Source organism: Hyperolius riggenbachi, chromosome 1 (genome assembly GCF_040937935.1).
Source record: "Hyperolius riggenbachi isolate aHypRig1 chromosome 1, aHypRig1.pri, whole genome shotgun sequence".
Lineage (NCBI taxonomy): Eukaryota > Metazoa > Chordata > Amphibia > Anura > Hyperoliidae > Hyperolius > Hyperolius riggenbachi.
The window spans coordinates 228989728-229006400 of record NC_090646.1 but is presented as its reverse complement, the minus strand read 5'-3'; the positions used below and the strand labels follow the sequence as shown (position 1 = coordinate 229006400).

Here is a 16673-nt window from a genome sequence, read left to right as displayed (position 1 = left end):
TATGGAGAGGGAAGGGGAGAATGAGTGGGAGGTGCTGCACTGAGGGAATAACACAGATCCTGCTAAACTTCAACTCAAAAGTGTATTTCTGGCTGCAGAAGCCCCTGGTCACTAATATTTTAGAAGTGTTCCTAGGGGTGAGCTTTCATTACAGCAAGACTGCCACATTTCCAGAAAAGATAACGTTGTAATAATGATGATGTTGCCACAACTATCCAATGCATCAAAGAGGAAAAAAAACACTAAGTTTCCAGGCTTCATGTTTTAGTGCAGGCTTCCCCTGACAGCCGCTTAGAGGACAGTAAACATTCTCCCAGGTATGTCACTCACTCACAGGCTTTGTCACCATGTTTGAGTTAGCTGAGAGCATTCGTATGCAGTGATGACTGAAGCAGCTCTTAACCTGTATGTCACCCAAAACACAGAACGCAGTCCATCTAACTCCTATTTCTACATTTTTTCTACTTCTATTTGTTTTGCTTGTGCTGACAGACATTGTTTGAGTATATCAATTAACAGTATTGATCACAATATACCAGAGGCATCCGCAGAAGATTTTTGTGTTAACAACCATATATATTTCAAATAAAACAGAAGGTACTTGAGAAGGCAAACTTTTATTTTGCATAACATTTTAGTAAGAGGGCTTTTTGGTCCTTTGTAGCCCCCTTACACACTCCTAGGAGTTCTGGTTCACCATGAGCTTGCTGGGTACTCTGTATTTCAAATAATGAGTGGAAAAAGGTAGTAGAATATAAGTAACGATAACAAGAAGTACAACTCTTGGTGAAGGCATATTGCCCTTTTCAGCAGACACTCATACTATATGGTTACATGGGGATTTTAATATTCTATAGGTTCAGAATACTTTTGTATCATTATAGTAAAGCTGTTTATGGTAAATGACATTACACTAAAAACTATTATTTTTATTCAGTATTGCAAACAGTATTGCTCCCATCCTGTTTCACAAATGTCCTAGAGTTCAAATTTTACCTTTTCAAGCAGGTGAATGGAGCTTTGCATTGCACCTTCATGGTAATAATGGTGATAGGCTAGCATTGTTTTCTGTTGCTATGGAGGGGAGAGGAGGGCTGGTGGACCAGTGTACAACAAAACGGGAAAGAGCAATGACCTCGGCCATGTGATCTGCTACTATGGATAAACCAGGAAAAGCATTGAGGGGGATTAGGAGGTGCTGTACACACTTGGCTGAGGTGGGCCCCGACCAGAGCATCCCTGGCCACTGCAATGCATGTCGGGAGATGTAGTCCTTTAATGCGTGTACATCTCATAGAAGACTACATCTCCCAGCATGCATTGTAGCAGGCAGTGATGCACCCTACCTTGCCAGCGCTTCAAACTGTGTCACCTGTGGCTCTGGACTGAGGGGGCAGCTGCCCGATGGTAAGTAATTCTTGTCACCCACACCATTTACAAGGTTCATTATATATATTTTATGAAAACAGCACTTAGATCCCTTTGACTCTTACAGTATGTATTTGGACGTGGGAAGAAACAGGAACGCTTACAGAAAAACCACACATTCATGGGGAGCACATACAAATAGCGGCCTGGCCCCAAATTTGATTATGGGACTTTACTGCTGCAAGGTGAAAGTGTTATAAAAACTTCATCATTTCAACAGAAATCTGACTGAGATTCAATGTAGTGGATCACTCACTGCTTGCCAGTAGTGCCTGTTTCACATGCATTAGTTTTGTCAATATTTTGCCACCACCTCTTGTTGCATCACGTTTCATTCCTGCATTAAGAACTAGAGACAAACCCAATCCTGAAGGCTGTAAGAATGCGGAATGAAGGAATGCGGGTTTAGGAGGCATGTGCTGCTCCTGAGATTGTGATTGTGTTTTTACCACTTGGAAAACAAGACACTGAACAAACCATAGTAACAAATTCCCACGTATTCCCATTTAATAGCATGGCGCTTGTTTTAGATGGGAATACTGCCAAGAAGAGAAGAGCCAAGACGCTTGTGTGAATGAGGCCTCGGGCAATCTATTGTATTATTATCAAAATGGAAGTCATTAAAAATGTACATATTTGTTTTAGTACTGATGTTGTTGTCATAGCTTGTGCTTGCCATTATCCACTGTACAATACTATGTTCAAGGTTACATGGAAGGAATATGATTGAGATAGTTTATTTACTCATGTTTAGAACTACACAATTGTTTTTCTTTTTGAATCATATGAACTATGAAAAATGAATGTTACATTTTTGGTGCTGATAAAAAGCATCCTCCAATCCAGGGTCCTTTTCTCTTTTCTCCTAAGTTTTCTCCTGGGTGATATTTTTACACCTTATCAATGAAATGCCTTTAAGCCACCAGCAAGCAGAAAAATGCTAATTATTTTGATGGCACTTTTTCACTTACTTTTTCAATTGCAGAGTGCAAAAAAGTTATGTTAAGGATAAGCTGAAAAAATATCTCCTGGGAGAAAATGAGAATTGAATAAGGGCCTGGTTTCTTGGCCAATTAAGTCCCATGCCTCTCTATGGACGTAGCCTTGCTTGACACATCCGTAAAACAGGAATCTTTTTTAGTTATTAATGTTAGTGAAATTAGCATTTAGCGCTGCAAAAATATGAATATTTTATATCTTCCTGAAAATATTTACATCCTGTAAAAAGTAACCTTGTATGTCCCTCCCACTTTTGTATCATTACCGTTGACTTATAAAATGCTGCCAGCTGTACACGGATCCACCATTATGTGACCACAACATGACTAGTGGTGAAACAGCAGACACTTATCTCGGTAAAATTCTCTATAGGGCATCACTGGAAAAACAACAATGTGCAATGGGGTGATTTCCCTGCTAATGGTGTATTATTTAATACAGGACAACAAATCTTATGCCTGGTACACACCATGCAATTTCCTGTCAGATAGATGGGTTGAATCTATTATACCGACAGGTACGATCTGATTTCCAATCAGTTTTCTGATCAATTTTGTATATGTTACGGCCAGAACCCGAAGTCTGGCCACTTCGGGTTCTGGCCGGTCGAATCTAGAAGTGGCCGGCTGATGCGGCCATAAACGTTTCCTCCGGACTTTGGCCGGCCAGAACGCGTTCTGGCTAAGTGTGACCGGCCAAGTCCCGAACTGCCGCTCACCTCTCCCTCCCCTGATGCCGCTAGCCAGACCTCACATCAGGACGACCCGGACCGGAGAGGTAAAGAGAGGCAGAGCAGCGCCGCACACGCGACCCGCAAGACGCATACACTTTCATGCAGAGGTGACGTCATTGCTCACTTCCGCATGTGAAGTGTATGGGTCAGGGCGGGTAGTGTGCGCGCTGCTCAGCTCCTCTCCGCCGCTCTGATCTGGGGTCTGGAAATAGCGCAGGCTGCCCCCCTCCAGTCATGCAAAGCGCAAAGCAGCCTGAAAAGCCCCCACAGCCATGCAAAACTACCCCAGCAAGGCACAGTTCCCAGCAAAGCGCCCAGCATTTACCCCCAGCCATGCAAAACGGCCAGCAGACCCCCCCCCCCCCCCCCAGTCATGCAAAACGGCCAGCACATCCCCCCCTCCCAGTCATGCAAAACCCAGCAAATACCCCCCCCCCCCCCTCAGCCATACAAAGCGCCCAGCAAATCCCTCCCCCCAGCCATGCAAAGCAGCCAGAAAAGCCCCCACCCCCCACAGCCATGCAAAACTACCCCAGCAATGCACAGTGCCCAGCAAAGCCCCCCTGGCCATGCAAAGGGCCCAGCATATCAAACCCCAGCCATGCAAAAACCCAGCAAATTCCCTCCCCCCCCCCCCCCACAGCCATGCAAAGCGCCCAGCAAATCCTTCCCCCCAGCCATGCAAAGCGCCCAGCAAATCCCCCTCCCCCCCCCGCCATTCAAAGCGCCCTGGAAATCCCCTCCCCCCGCCATGCAAAGCGCCCAGCAAAGGCCCCCCCTCCCCTCAGCAAAGCCTCCCCCCCCCTCCAGCCACGCATAGCACCCACCTGACTGCCACAGCAGAGCAGCTAATTTAAAAGCACAGGATGTTAACAATATGCCTGCTCCCAAGAAAGCAGGATGTATACACACTGCAGATTTATTGCAGGATTTGTATCAGCTGTAACTAACAAATAGAAAGAAGTTTCCGAGTGCCATTCATGTTTCTGGACAGGACCCGGGATGTTCTGGGATTTTTGCGTTTTGGACTTTGGCCGACTGACTTTGGCCGTTTCTAGAACTGGCCGGCCAATGTCAGAAATTCCCAGCATTTTGGACTTTGGCCGACGTCAAATCGGCCAGTTCTAGAAATGGCCGGCCAATTCTAGAATTGGCCGATTTCTGGTTTGGGCCGTAACATATATAAGTGTTCAGAAATACGATCCGAAATCTGATCAGACCTGCCGGAAATAATCGGTTCGACTCGTCTATATTGAATGGTGTGTACCAGGCATTACAAAAACAGGAAAATAAAATAAAACTGCTGTTGTTTAGAGAATTTACTTTCCAGAATTTATATATACCGTAACACCAATATTATGACCAGTGCTGTATCGCAGGAGAACAGTGGTAATTTTCATTGCTGCAGATCAAGAGTTCTAACTTGGTACAATACAGTGTTTTCAACTCCCTCATTTAAAATCAACTCCTGCTAGGAGTTCAGTCTCTTGATTTTAAGAGTCAATCTGTTAATGAAAGTGGCTTTCAATCTAATAACTCAACCAGTCCCAGGCTCATCATCGATTCATTTATCAGTACAATGTTGTAATGCAGAGGAAAAACCACACAAACACGAGGAGAATATACAAACCCACTGCAGATAGTGTCCTTGGTGAATATGAAACCCAGGACCTACAGCTGCAACGTGAGAGTCAAAGGGCAAGCTATGTATTGATGTCCACCTGATTTATAAATAAAGCTTGTATTTATTGATCTGTACTCCTTCTCCATGCTGCCACAGACAAAGGAAACAAAGGGGTAAAAAGCGCATACATAAATAATGTTAAATCACAAAACGTCACTATACCCAATGCAGAATAACCGTTTTTTTTTTTGGTACCGTTAATAGACATAATATATAGAAAAATGTGCTTGATTCTGGTTTTATTTCCAGGCCTTTTTTTTCTCCAGTCTTCAATCTATAGGAGGCTGCATTGCTGTATCTTAGTAACGGCTGGCCCTATCCCTGCAGTCATAGAGCTCACAAAATCTAGCACCATGAATTCTCTCTAAATTATGCCATCCTAGCTCTCCTCTTAATTTTACGGTTTTCAACACAGATTTGCTTTCCTGTGGGAAGAAGATAAGAACCTAAGGATTTTAATTTAAGCTTTGGCCTTGTCTTATATTTCTTGCCGGGTGGAAAGTGAACGCAGCGCCGGTAGGTGTGTCAGGCATTAGATCCCTTTTTTGTCAGTAAATAACAAAAGAATTATAATAAGTCTCTGATATGCAGGAGTTCAGTTCTATCAGTGGAATATCCAGCCTGACCCCACTCTGTCCTTTCCATTCGCTGTCATGTAACGGAGGTTTCAAGCAAAAATCAAAACAAACAATATTTATGTTATTCTATTCTAGCGTCAGAGCAGCAGTTGTTGCCACTCTTCACCCTCCACATCTGTTATCTTGTATTTAATGTTTCTGTGTTTATTGATTATTTTTACTGTATCAGTATATTCCACATACATAGTAGATTATTTTTCTTGATTTCTTAACAGCACAGTGCAATGCTCGCACAATCTATGGAGCTTTCGTCTACAAAATCAGAGATTTCAAATAGAAAGTGCCCAAATCACTGATTTTCCACTGCAAGTTGCTCGGCGAAGGCAGCATAGCAATCAGTTAAACAGTTTCTAGAAAGTGGGAATTTTTGGGAATACTGCGAACCAATGGCACAAGCAGAGATTAGAAATTTTGGTAAATCCTGCATACCAGTCAGTGAATTGCATCCATTGTTTTAGACAAACAGAGTTTCAATTTTTTAAGAAGATTTAAGTTATCTGATAACTAAAACAATAGTAATGATAAACAGCATTTCATTAGAAACTAGAAAAGAAAGAGGAAATGATGTCTGGCACTGTAGTTTAATTTTCAGCAGCAAGTGTACAGCAGTAGTATACAAACATCCATACAGGGTATGTGACACAAGATGTGGTACTTATCGTGCTGGTTGCTGGAGGTGGGAGGCACTGTGGGCGCCAGTGGGTGCACGGCCTTACGACCGTTTCGCTTGGGGTGAGCCTTTCTTCCTCTGAGGCCTAACGTGCACGTTAGGCCTCAGAGGAAGAAAGGCTCACCCCAAGCGAAACGGTCGTAAGGCCGTGCACCCACTGGCGCCCACAGTGCCTCCCACCTCCAGCAACCAGCACGATAAGTACCACATCTTGTGTCACATACCCTGTATGGATGTTTGTATACTACTGCTGTACACTTGCTGCTGAAAATTAAACTACAGTGCCAGACATCATTTCCTCTTTCTTTTCTACGTTTGATGCCATGTTTCCAACACTGTCTTGAGCACGCAGTTTTTGCTGAAGTTTGCCCATCTATACAGCTGATCATACTGTCATCACGGTCATTCTGAGTGCCGGCCCACCTCTTTTCAAGTTGTCTCATTAGAAACTAGCTTGGGCAAAGTAGGAGACATCATTAAAGGTCTAGCTCATCCTCCCAGATCATCTACTGTAAATAAAGATGAAAAGGGGACTATGCCATTATTGATGCAGCAGTGTCATAGAAATTCACTTTTGGAAAAGTCAGTCATGTGACGCAGCGATCCATGTTGAAAGCATGCAGCTGGCGGCATAGTGGGTGTTTTCTGGCTAGCGGAAAGCTTTGGTTTTCCGTTACCTCCCTATGGTGCTACCCATTAATGCAACAATCTTGATTGTTCAACCTTACCACTTCTATGTAATGTAAGGGGCTACCTAAAGTATCCATTCAAAATATATTCACCCAGTTTACCCTTCTACTACATGTATTTGGTAGGATTGTCCAACCAAGACTGTGTAATTGATGGACACCTTAAGTTTTCTTTCAGGCCAAAACTGCAGCTCAACAGATTTTTATCATTTTAAAACTAAGCTGTAACTGCAGTGCTGGCCACAAAGAGTTAATCCATCAGCAGAAGGATATGGGGGGTGGGGGGGGAGTCGGGGGGGGGGGATCAGTTATTCTGTGGGAGAAACTAGTTTCTGGTCCCTTTCAGTCCCTCTCTGACTACATTGTGTCCTGTAAAATCGCACTTGTTGGCGTTGCCTCTACAGGAAAATCTATAATATAATAAATCTATAAGATGCAGGCAGTCATGTACATTCAAGGTGATACAAAGTTAGGAGGCACAGGGGGGCACAGAGGAGGCACAGGGGACAAAGATGGCACAGTGTTGCCTTGTCGACTTAAAGTGAATCCGAGGTGAACTTTTACTCATTGCATAATTGTGTTCCTTTCCTATTGTTTATAGGGCATTCCTCAAGCCAAATACTTTTTTTTTTTGTTTTAATACTCTAATTCCCTATAATAATTCCAGTCCGCTTTAACTACCTGAAGACCGCTCCACAGCCACGGGCTTGGCCACGGCGGCAGCCCCAGGACCGCCTAACGCCGATTGGTGTCAGGTCCTGGAGCCGACTACTGAGGGAGATTGCACGCAGGGTGCGCGCGCATCTCCTTCTCGGGGGCGCAGCTCCGCCCCGTCTTCAGTCTCCACTGTTAGACGGCGTGCTCGCCGTCTGTTTACATAGTACAGTGCTGCGATCAGCAGCAGGGCTGTACTGGGGACAGCCGTGTGACATGGATGTCCCCCTAGGGGACAAGAGAGCAATCAGCTCTCATACGCAGGAGCCTATGACAGCCGATCGCGTGATTGGCCGTCTGGGGGGTGGGAGGGGATTTCTGAAAAAACAACACACAAAATTAGTACAAAAAAAGTACAAAAAAATGAACATAAATATTTATTTAAAAAAAATAAACACAAGGGGGGGGCGATCACACCCCACCAACAGAGAGCTCTGTGGGTGGGGAGAAAAGGGGGAGGGGGATCACTCGTGTGCTGTGTTGTGTGGCCCTGCAGCTAGGCCTTAAAGCTGCAGTGGCCAAATATGAAAACAGCAGCCTGGTCTTTACCACTGTGGTCCTCAAGTGGTTAAAGTGGACTTACAACATAAAAATGTAAGTCGCCCTGAAGTCAGCTACAGGTCATGACAACAATCTATTAAACAATCAATTATCTTTGTAATTATTGAAGAATTTACAATTTTCAACATGTGAACAATTCTTACAGAACCACATCTGTCACTAGTACGTGATAGAACCTTCCATCCTGATCAATCTATAAAATAAAGAATTTTGCATAGATACTGATGATCTTTTATATAAAGAAAAAAATAGCACTTGGTTTTGCATTAATACAATATTATCTGACCAAAAACAAAAAGCTGATGATTCAGGATCTGGACTACGCAGGTGAACAGGAGGAATGCTAATCCTCTCAATATTTTTACTTAACTGGAGGTCTTCTTTAAGTGTTTTATGTGTACGCTATACCTCTTACCAGCATGCTTCATTCATTTTTAATTGAAAGACCGACATTACACCTCCATGAACATCTAAGTAGTCAATGACAGCGCAGGGACAATCAATACTGGTGTGAATGATCAATAGCCAGAGCTGCCTTAGAAGAAATAATCCTTAAAGCCCTTTAGGTGACATGATCCAGAAAGACCTGCCCTATGACCTCCTGTCAGCTACACAAGTTTCTGATGTCTAAACAGAAGTAATTACTGGAGTGGGCCCATTTTCCTTTGGCAAAATAGCTGTGAGCTCCCATCTCTGGACTCTGATGTGCTGCACAAAGCGCAGTAGAAGCAGTTTATGATTTATTAACACATCTGTTTTCCCCTATGTGCTTCTTTAGCGTTCAAGGCAATACCCTGGATGTGCAATCCCCAGTGCACGACGCTCATAGCACAGGCCTTGCAACATGATTATTTACAAAGTCTCTTTGGTTAAAAGAAGACAAAAGAAATAAGCATCTTCAAAACAAAATGTTTGTTCTTCTTCCACATACTTTATAATTAATCCATTTTTTCCTCTGTGGACTTCTTCTTACAGTTAATACTTGAGAGGGGGAGTTGGTTAGCAGTTATTGGATAGGAATACTTATTTACATAGCTACCCCAGACATAAAGAGAAAGAACGCCTTTACTCTCACAAAGATTTCATATTGGCGCAAGGTAACTTCTCTCCAGTAACACTTCAAATAGCCCTCACCATCCACTATCTGCAGGAGCCATGTTGTATCTGGAACCACTGCCAGCAGAACTGCTTCATTAACCCATTGGCAAAATGATAGGCTTCTAGAGGCACCCGTTATGATTCTTTATTCTCATAATGGCTACCACATACACAGTATTTGTAACTGGATCTCCACCTCTGCAATCAAGCCATACAGATTCTGTCCAGAAAGCCTCATTGGCTAAAGTTGGAAAGTTGCCTGGTATTTCAGCATCTGTGTATACAGTTCTTCTGACTTACCGGGTGCCCTGTTCTCAGTCCACTTTTTGTTATTGCATTTATTAAACGATTTTCTTATAAACAGGGGCATGACTACACATCTTGGGGCCCCCAGCAAAACTGTGATGGGTCCCAAATTTTCACACAGTTTCCCTTGCCTATCCTTGGTGACTATCCCAGCTGGAGGCCTATTGTAAAACAAGTGTAGCGATACAAGCACCTGATCTGAAGAATTGACCTATTTATTGAAGGGAATGAAGTGGTAGTTGGGACCCACCACCACAGCTCCGGTCTACCCTGCGATCGCAGGGGCTGCTCTCCAGTAGTTATGCCGCTGCTTAGAAAATAGTCTATTGATCAGGGGTAGACAAACTGATATGAAATCCACTAACAACAACTCAAACAATAGACAGCAACTTTATTTGTAAGGTTTGGCTACCTGTCACCTGGGTTTTATCCAACCCCAGCATACATTTTTCATTGATTTTTAAGAAAGTAAAACACTTGGTCGATCTTACTATGATTGTAAGTCTGTAGTAGGGCGGTGTGACATCAGTGTGCAGAGGAGTTGGTCATGCGGACGCCACATTACAACAGTTACCATGATTTCCCTCACCATCACCCTTGCCCCAAACCATGACCATTTCCTCCAGTAATTCCTGGCTCACCTTGTACAGTCATACTCTGCTTAATAATGCCATAATACCCTGTATAGCTGTACAACCCTCCTCCGTCAAAATAGAGTGGCTCTGGGAAGCAGGTGTTGTTATAGCTGCCTGTCATGGTGTGCACTGCAGTTACTATTTTCCTACCTGCCTTGCCCTCCTAGTAGCTTTCCTCTCATATCCATCTCCTGCAGTGACTTCTCATGTGATGTCAGAGGGATGGCAGCAGGAAATTGTGTGACTTTCTACAGAGAATGAGGAGAGGAGTAAGTAAAAGAAGTACATACTGTATTATGCCAAATAGAAGATAGAGACTGATGACGGGAACTAGGGCTTCAAGCTTACTAAGATGAGACAGTAGTTAGATGTGGATGCCCAATCCAAAGGCCCACAGGCTAACAACCACGTAAACATTCACGGATCGTCTAGCTGAGCCTATACGTTTATGTCAGAGGAGGGAGGAGCTAGCAGCTGTGGCTTATCTTATCAGGGGAAAATGCAGATTGGAAAGCAGATACTTTCTCCCGGGAAACTTAGGTATGAGATCACAAAATAACCATTTGAAAATGATTGTTAAAGTTACAAATAAAGAACAAAGTAGAACATAATTGTTATTTTAAGCCCATTGGAATCCTAAGAAACTAATATTTCACTACACGGAGACTCCGCAAAGGTAAAAAAAGGACTCTTTATGTTTTCTTTGTACTGTTTTGTCCATGCAGGATGCAATAAAATGAAACTTCCATGTTCACACAATGGTGAATGGTCTATATTTAGAATGACAAGCTACAGGAGAAAGGGGTCAGACTCACTTCTGAGATGAAGGACAGACAAAGGCAGCCTATTCATTAGCTCCATGCTTATGAGAATGAAAGCAGCAACGGGTACTGACCACTACGACAAATATAGTCCATTGTTCTGTTGCCCAGGGGAAGGCAGTTGACTCCTCAACCCTGACATCTATGCCACATAACTAACTTTGTGTAAGTGATAGACAAGAACATGTTTCTTTGGTTTTTGCATTTGCCTTATATTACTATAAATTACTTGAGAGCGTTCACACTTCTCAGTGCAGAAACAGTTAATGTTTTTTTCGCATGCAAATCTTTGGTACACTGTTCGCATTCATTTGCGCTTTTCCACAGTAGCTGATGAAAGTAAATGAGAATTCACATGCGATGGGCAAATTTGTAAGCTTTTTTTTCGTGCATGCAAAACGCCAATGCAATTTTGGAATTTTCAAAATCTATTGACTCGTATGTGATTCGAACCCCTTTTTTGCAAACTCTTAATTCACACATGATTTTTGATACGTGTGAACCCTGCCTAACAGTTTTGCCTTTCTACGTGCTTTATCAAATTTTCCACTGTGAACAAAACAAGCTTTATGGAAGGCCAATGTGTTGGCTCTATACTGAAGCTAATTAATTCACAGAAAATGTATTATTATTATTATTATGTATATAGCGCCGACATCTTACGCAGAGCTGTACAGTGTATATATTGTCTTGTCCCTAACTGTCCCTCAAAGGAGCTTACAATCTAATCCCTACCATAGTCATATGTCTATGTATGTATTGTGTAGTAAATGTATTGTAGTCTAGGGCCAATTTAGGGAGGAGCCAATTAACTTATCTGTATGTTTTTGGGATGTGGGAGGAAACCGGAGTGCCTGGAGGAGACCCACGCAGACACAGGGAGAACATACAAACTCGAACTGAGGAACCAGCACTGCAAGGCGAGAGCACTAACCACTACGCCACCGTGCTGCCCAAATTAAGTAAGTTAATAATTATTTTCTCCAAATGACAAGAAAAATCTAAGACATAGCACAAAGAGACCATGTGAAAGTCATCCTACTAGCCAGTCTCCCTCACTGTGAGTAAACCACTGTACACTGTCACTTTGAACTGTGCTGTATTTATTGTTAGGCACTTGTGGGTCGCACACACACACACACACACACACACACACACACACACACACACACACACACACACACACACACACACACACACACACACACACACACACACACACACACACACACACACACACATTGAGTTATTCTGTATCCTTAAGCTATGTACCCACATTGTGATTTTCCAGACGATTTTCCTGATGATTTTTTGAGCGCTGATCTGTCGTTTACGCGATATCACGATGTGGGTACAGGCACACGACCACGCGAACATCGCTTTGCATCGCCCCACAATAACGACCGCCATGGCGGATCAGATTGCTAAGATTCACAACAACTCCCAAGTCTCGTTCGCTCCCGACATGCAATGTCGCATGCTGCCATGCAAATCCGCTGGCAGGAATAGGCATCGGTAATGACCGTCATCAAGCGGACGTCACAGGACCCGCTCGGTGGTGAGTAAGGAGCTTTAGGAGGAAGAAGGAACAGAGACTTTCCACAGAACCTCTTTGGCAGCATGACCCTAAAGGTGCCCATTGATGGTACAATTTTTCCTTCAGATTCAATCTTTTGACGTGATCTGAACGATCAAAACTAATCGGAAGGCAATTATTCATTGTTCCCATTGACGGAAGGTTTTTAAAAGGTTTTACATTCTGATTCGATCATAAAGTCCAACTTTCAGATCAATATTTTTTTCGTTTTCAATTGACAAAAGAATCTTTTTACGTCAATTTGCGCCACACAACGCAGCTTTCTTCCCTCATAAAAACTGTGCTAAAACATCGAATCTTAAAGGATACCCAAACTGAAATGTGACATAATGAGATAGATATATGTATGTACAGTGCCAAGCACAAAAATAACTGTGCTGTGTTCCTTATTTCTTTCTCTGCCTGAAAGAGTTAAACATCAGGAATGTAAGTTGCAGTTCCTGTATGGGTCAGGACTGAGTCAGACTACAGTGTGACCCTCACTGCTAAGAAATTAAAATCTATAAAACACTTTCCTAGCAGAAAATGGCTTCTGAGAGCAGGAAAGAGATAAAAATAGTCAATAGTTCATGGATTTTAGCTCTGGCATACTTCAATGAATGTGTAATTGAGTTAAAACAATAAAACAGTAAAAACTTGAAAAGTAGATTTAAATATAAAATAAAACTGTGAAATATCTTAAAAAGTCATTTTTAGGAGAAGGAAGATGGATACAATTGTTTATTTCATTCGTTTATTTTCACCTCGGGTGTCCTTTAAGGAGAAATTGCACTTTTAATAGTATAAAATATATTTGATATTTACTAATCAAGAATAAATATCACTTACATCAGGGCAGTTTCTAGGCCAAAATGCACCCAGGGCGAGGGTGTAAAAATTGCGCCCCCCCTCCCCCCGTGGAGCCAGTTATAGGTGCCCACAGTATAGGTTAGCCAGGTCATTCGACTATGGCAGGACTAGATTGAGAGCTATATAAATACATAATAATAATATGGTAGGACATTAGACTATGACTATGGTAGGATTAGATTGAGAGCTACTCTGGGGACAGTCAGAGACATGACTATGTACTCTGTAAAGTGCTGTAGAAGATGTCAGTGCTATATAACTAAATATTGACACAGTATTGGCACAATTTGATGGGAGCTGTCAAAGAGATCGGAGTGAGTCCCAGCACTCCATATATGGTCCCAGCACTCCATATATGGGCTATAGTTAAAAACAGTAGATTCTCCCGGCACTAAACAGTTCCATAAAATACAAATAATTTGGCAGCATTTCCCTAGAAGATACTTCTCCGGCAGTGTATCCCCCAAAATACACATAGTGTAGCAGCATATCCCCTAAAATACAATCCAGCAGTGTATTCCCCAAAACACACATAGTGCAACAGTGTATCCCTCAAAATTCACACAATCCGGCAGTGTATCCCCCAAATACACATAATGTGGCAACATATTCCCCAAAATACAAACAGTGTGCCTCTTTTGTCCCCATGTCAAGTTTGTTTCGCTTGTGCCATGTCTGTTACCCCTGTGTGCCACCTCTGTTTCCCTTGTGTGTCACCTCTGTCCCCCTTGTGACCTGTGTTTCCCCTTTGTGTCACCTCTGTCCCTGTTGTGCCACATGTGTTCCTCTTTGTGTCACCCATGTCCTTCTTGTTCCGCCTTTGTTCCCTGTGTGTCATCTCTGTCCCCCTTGTATGTCTGTTCCCCCCATGTGTCATCTTTGTCCCTCTTGTGCCCCTGTTCCCCCATGAATCACCTCTGTCTCCCTTGTGCTGCCTGTGTTCCCCCCTATGTGTCACCTCTGTCCCCCTTGTGCTGCCTGTGTTCCTCTTTGTGTCACCCATGTCCTTCTTGTGCCGCCTTTGTTCCCCGTGTGTCATCTCTGTCCCCTTTGTATGTCTGTTCCCCCATGAATCACCTGTCTCACTTGTGGCGCCTGTGTTCCCCCCTATGTGTCACCTCTGTCTCCCTTGTGCCGCCTATGTTTCCCCCTATGTGTCATCTCTGTCTCCCTTGTGCTGCCTGTGTTCCCTTGTGTATCACCTATGTGCCTCTTATGTACTTGTTCCCCCCTTGTGTGTCACCTCTGTCCCCCTTGTGTGCCTGTTCTTCCCTGTGTGTCTCCTCTGCCCCGCTTGTGTGCCTGTGTTCCCTGTGTGTGTCACCTTTGTGTGCCCCCCTTGTGCCACCTGTCCCCGCCTGTGTGTCACCTCTGCCCCCCTTGTGTGCCTGTTCTTCCCTGTGTGTCACCTCTGTCCCTCTTGTGCCGTTTCTGTTCCCCTGTGTATCACTTTTGACCCCCTTGTGCCTCCTATGTTCCTCTGTGTGTCACCTCGGTCATCCTGGCCGCCTGTGTTCCCCCGACCCCGTGTGTCACCTCTGTCCTCTTTGTACATGTGCCCGTTCCCCCTGTTTTCAGTACCTCCGGTCCCCCCTGGAGCCGGCAGCAGCAGCACTTCACCTCTCTCCCTCCCTCGCTGCTTCCTGCTGGGGTCGCGTAACGATGGGAAGAATAAAAGCCAGCACTAGAGGGAAACAGGGAGGGAGAGAGAACACTGCTCACGTGTCCCCCTAGGCCAGCGGTGAATCTTGCGCTGCTCTCCTCGCACTGCCTGGAACAGTGACCATGTTAACTGAACACTAAACGGCACCACTTGCCGCTTAGCATTGAGTTACCTAGGTGATTCCAGGCAGCGCGGGGAGAGCAGCGAGATTTGCTGCTGGATAGGGGACACGTAAGCAGTACATCACTGGCACCTTTCTCTCCAACCCGACCCCCCCTGCGCCCGTGGCCACTAAACTCAGCTTCTCGCCTACACCAGGGAGGGGGAATGGTGCTTAAAAAACAGAACAAAAAAACTTCAAACACGGGCGGACGGCAGTCGAGTAGCTGCCCCCTAAAAAGAGCTGCTAGGGGTACGTGCCAGCACATACAGACCTGGCTTCCTCCCCACAGCTGCGGCTCCCCCTCCATCATGGCGCCCCCTTCTCCCTCAGCGCTCAGGGTAGCCGCACGGGCCGCACGGCCCTAGAAACGGGCCTGACTTACTTAACCTGTTTTTTCCATCTAAACTATTACTTCACCAGTGCAGCCAATTGATCTTTTCAGTGTATACAAGTAAAAGTGATAAATGTTAGTATATTGCAGTAACGAAAATAAATAATTAGCTAATGCTTTAACATTGTATTTCTCCATTTAGGAGGCAATTATGGAGAAAGCCATATAAACTCATTGCAAACATGCAAGTAGGGGCTCTGCTTACTACTTCACAGTACTACATAGATGATCGGTTTTGCACCTGTAAGGGCTGGTTCAGCCTGATGAGTAAGCCAGCACCTATTCAATGGGAGACCTTGGGCAAAACTTCCTAACACTGCTACTGCCTATAAAGCGCATCCTTGTGTCTGCAGATCTGGTGCATTGTCTCTGCCTGAAAGCGTTAAATATCAGGTATGTAAGTGGCTGACTCAGTCCTGACTCAGACAGGAAGTGACTACAGTGTGAACCTCACTGATAAGAAATTACAGCTATAAAACACTTTTCTAGCAGAAAATGGCTTCTGAGAGCAGGAAAGAGATAAAATGGGTCAATAGTTCATACATTTTAGCTCTGGCATACTTCAATGAATGTGTCATTGAGCAAAAGAATATAAAACAGTTAAAACTTAAAAAGGAGATTTAAACATAAAATAAACTGTGGAATATCTTAAAAAGTCATTTTTAGGAGAAAGAAGATAGATACAAACATTTATTTCATTCGTTTTTTTTTGCCTCGGGTGTCCTAAGGTCTCAGCAGAGATCTGAAGTAATGTATGTATCTCTGCTGCTGCACTTCAAGCTATGAAGCCCCATTCTCATGCTGCTCCTGCCTACTTAATGCACCATAGAATGGCCTTTTCCAAGCAACAAAATGCAATACATCAATCATCAATCAAGGAGGTCTCCTTTTTTAATAGTTCTGATGTGTTCATTAACTTTATCTCTAATCTTTTAAAAATGTTGTAGCCTGTGTTTATTCAATTGTGGTGAATGCAAGCGCTGTTCTCTATTTAGAAGAACCGTTTTACTATCACATAATGGGACTAAGTTATA

The 16673-nt window shown here is 43.7% G+C and overlaps 1 protein-coding gene across 3 annotated transcripts in view; it reads right to left on the bottom strand.

Moving 5' to 3' along the window:
- Positions 1–16673, bottom strand: part of LEF1 (lymphoid enhancer binding factor 1) — a 169744-nt gene that overhangs the window by 77033 nt on the left and 76038 nt on the right. The window lies entirely within an intron of this gene.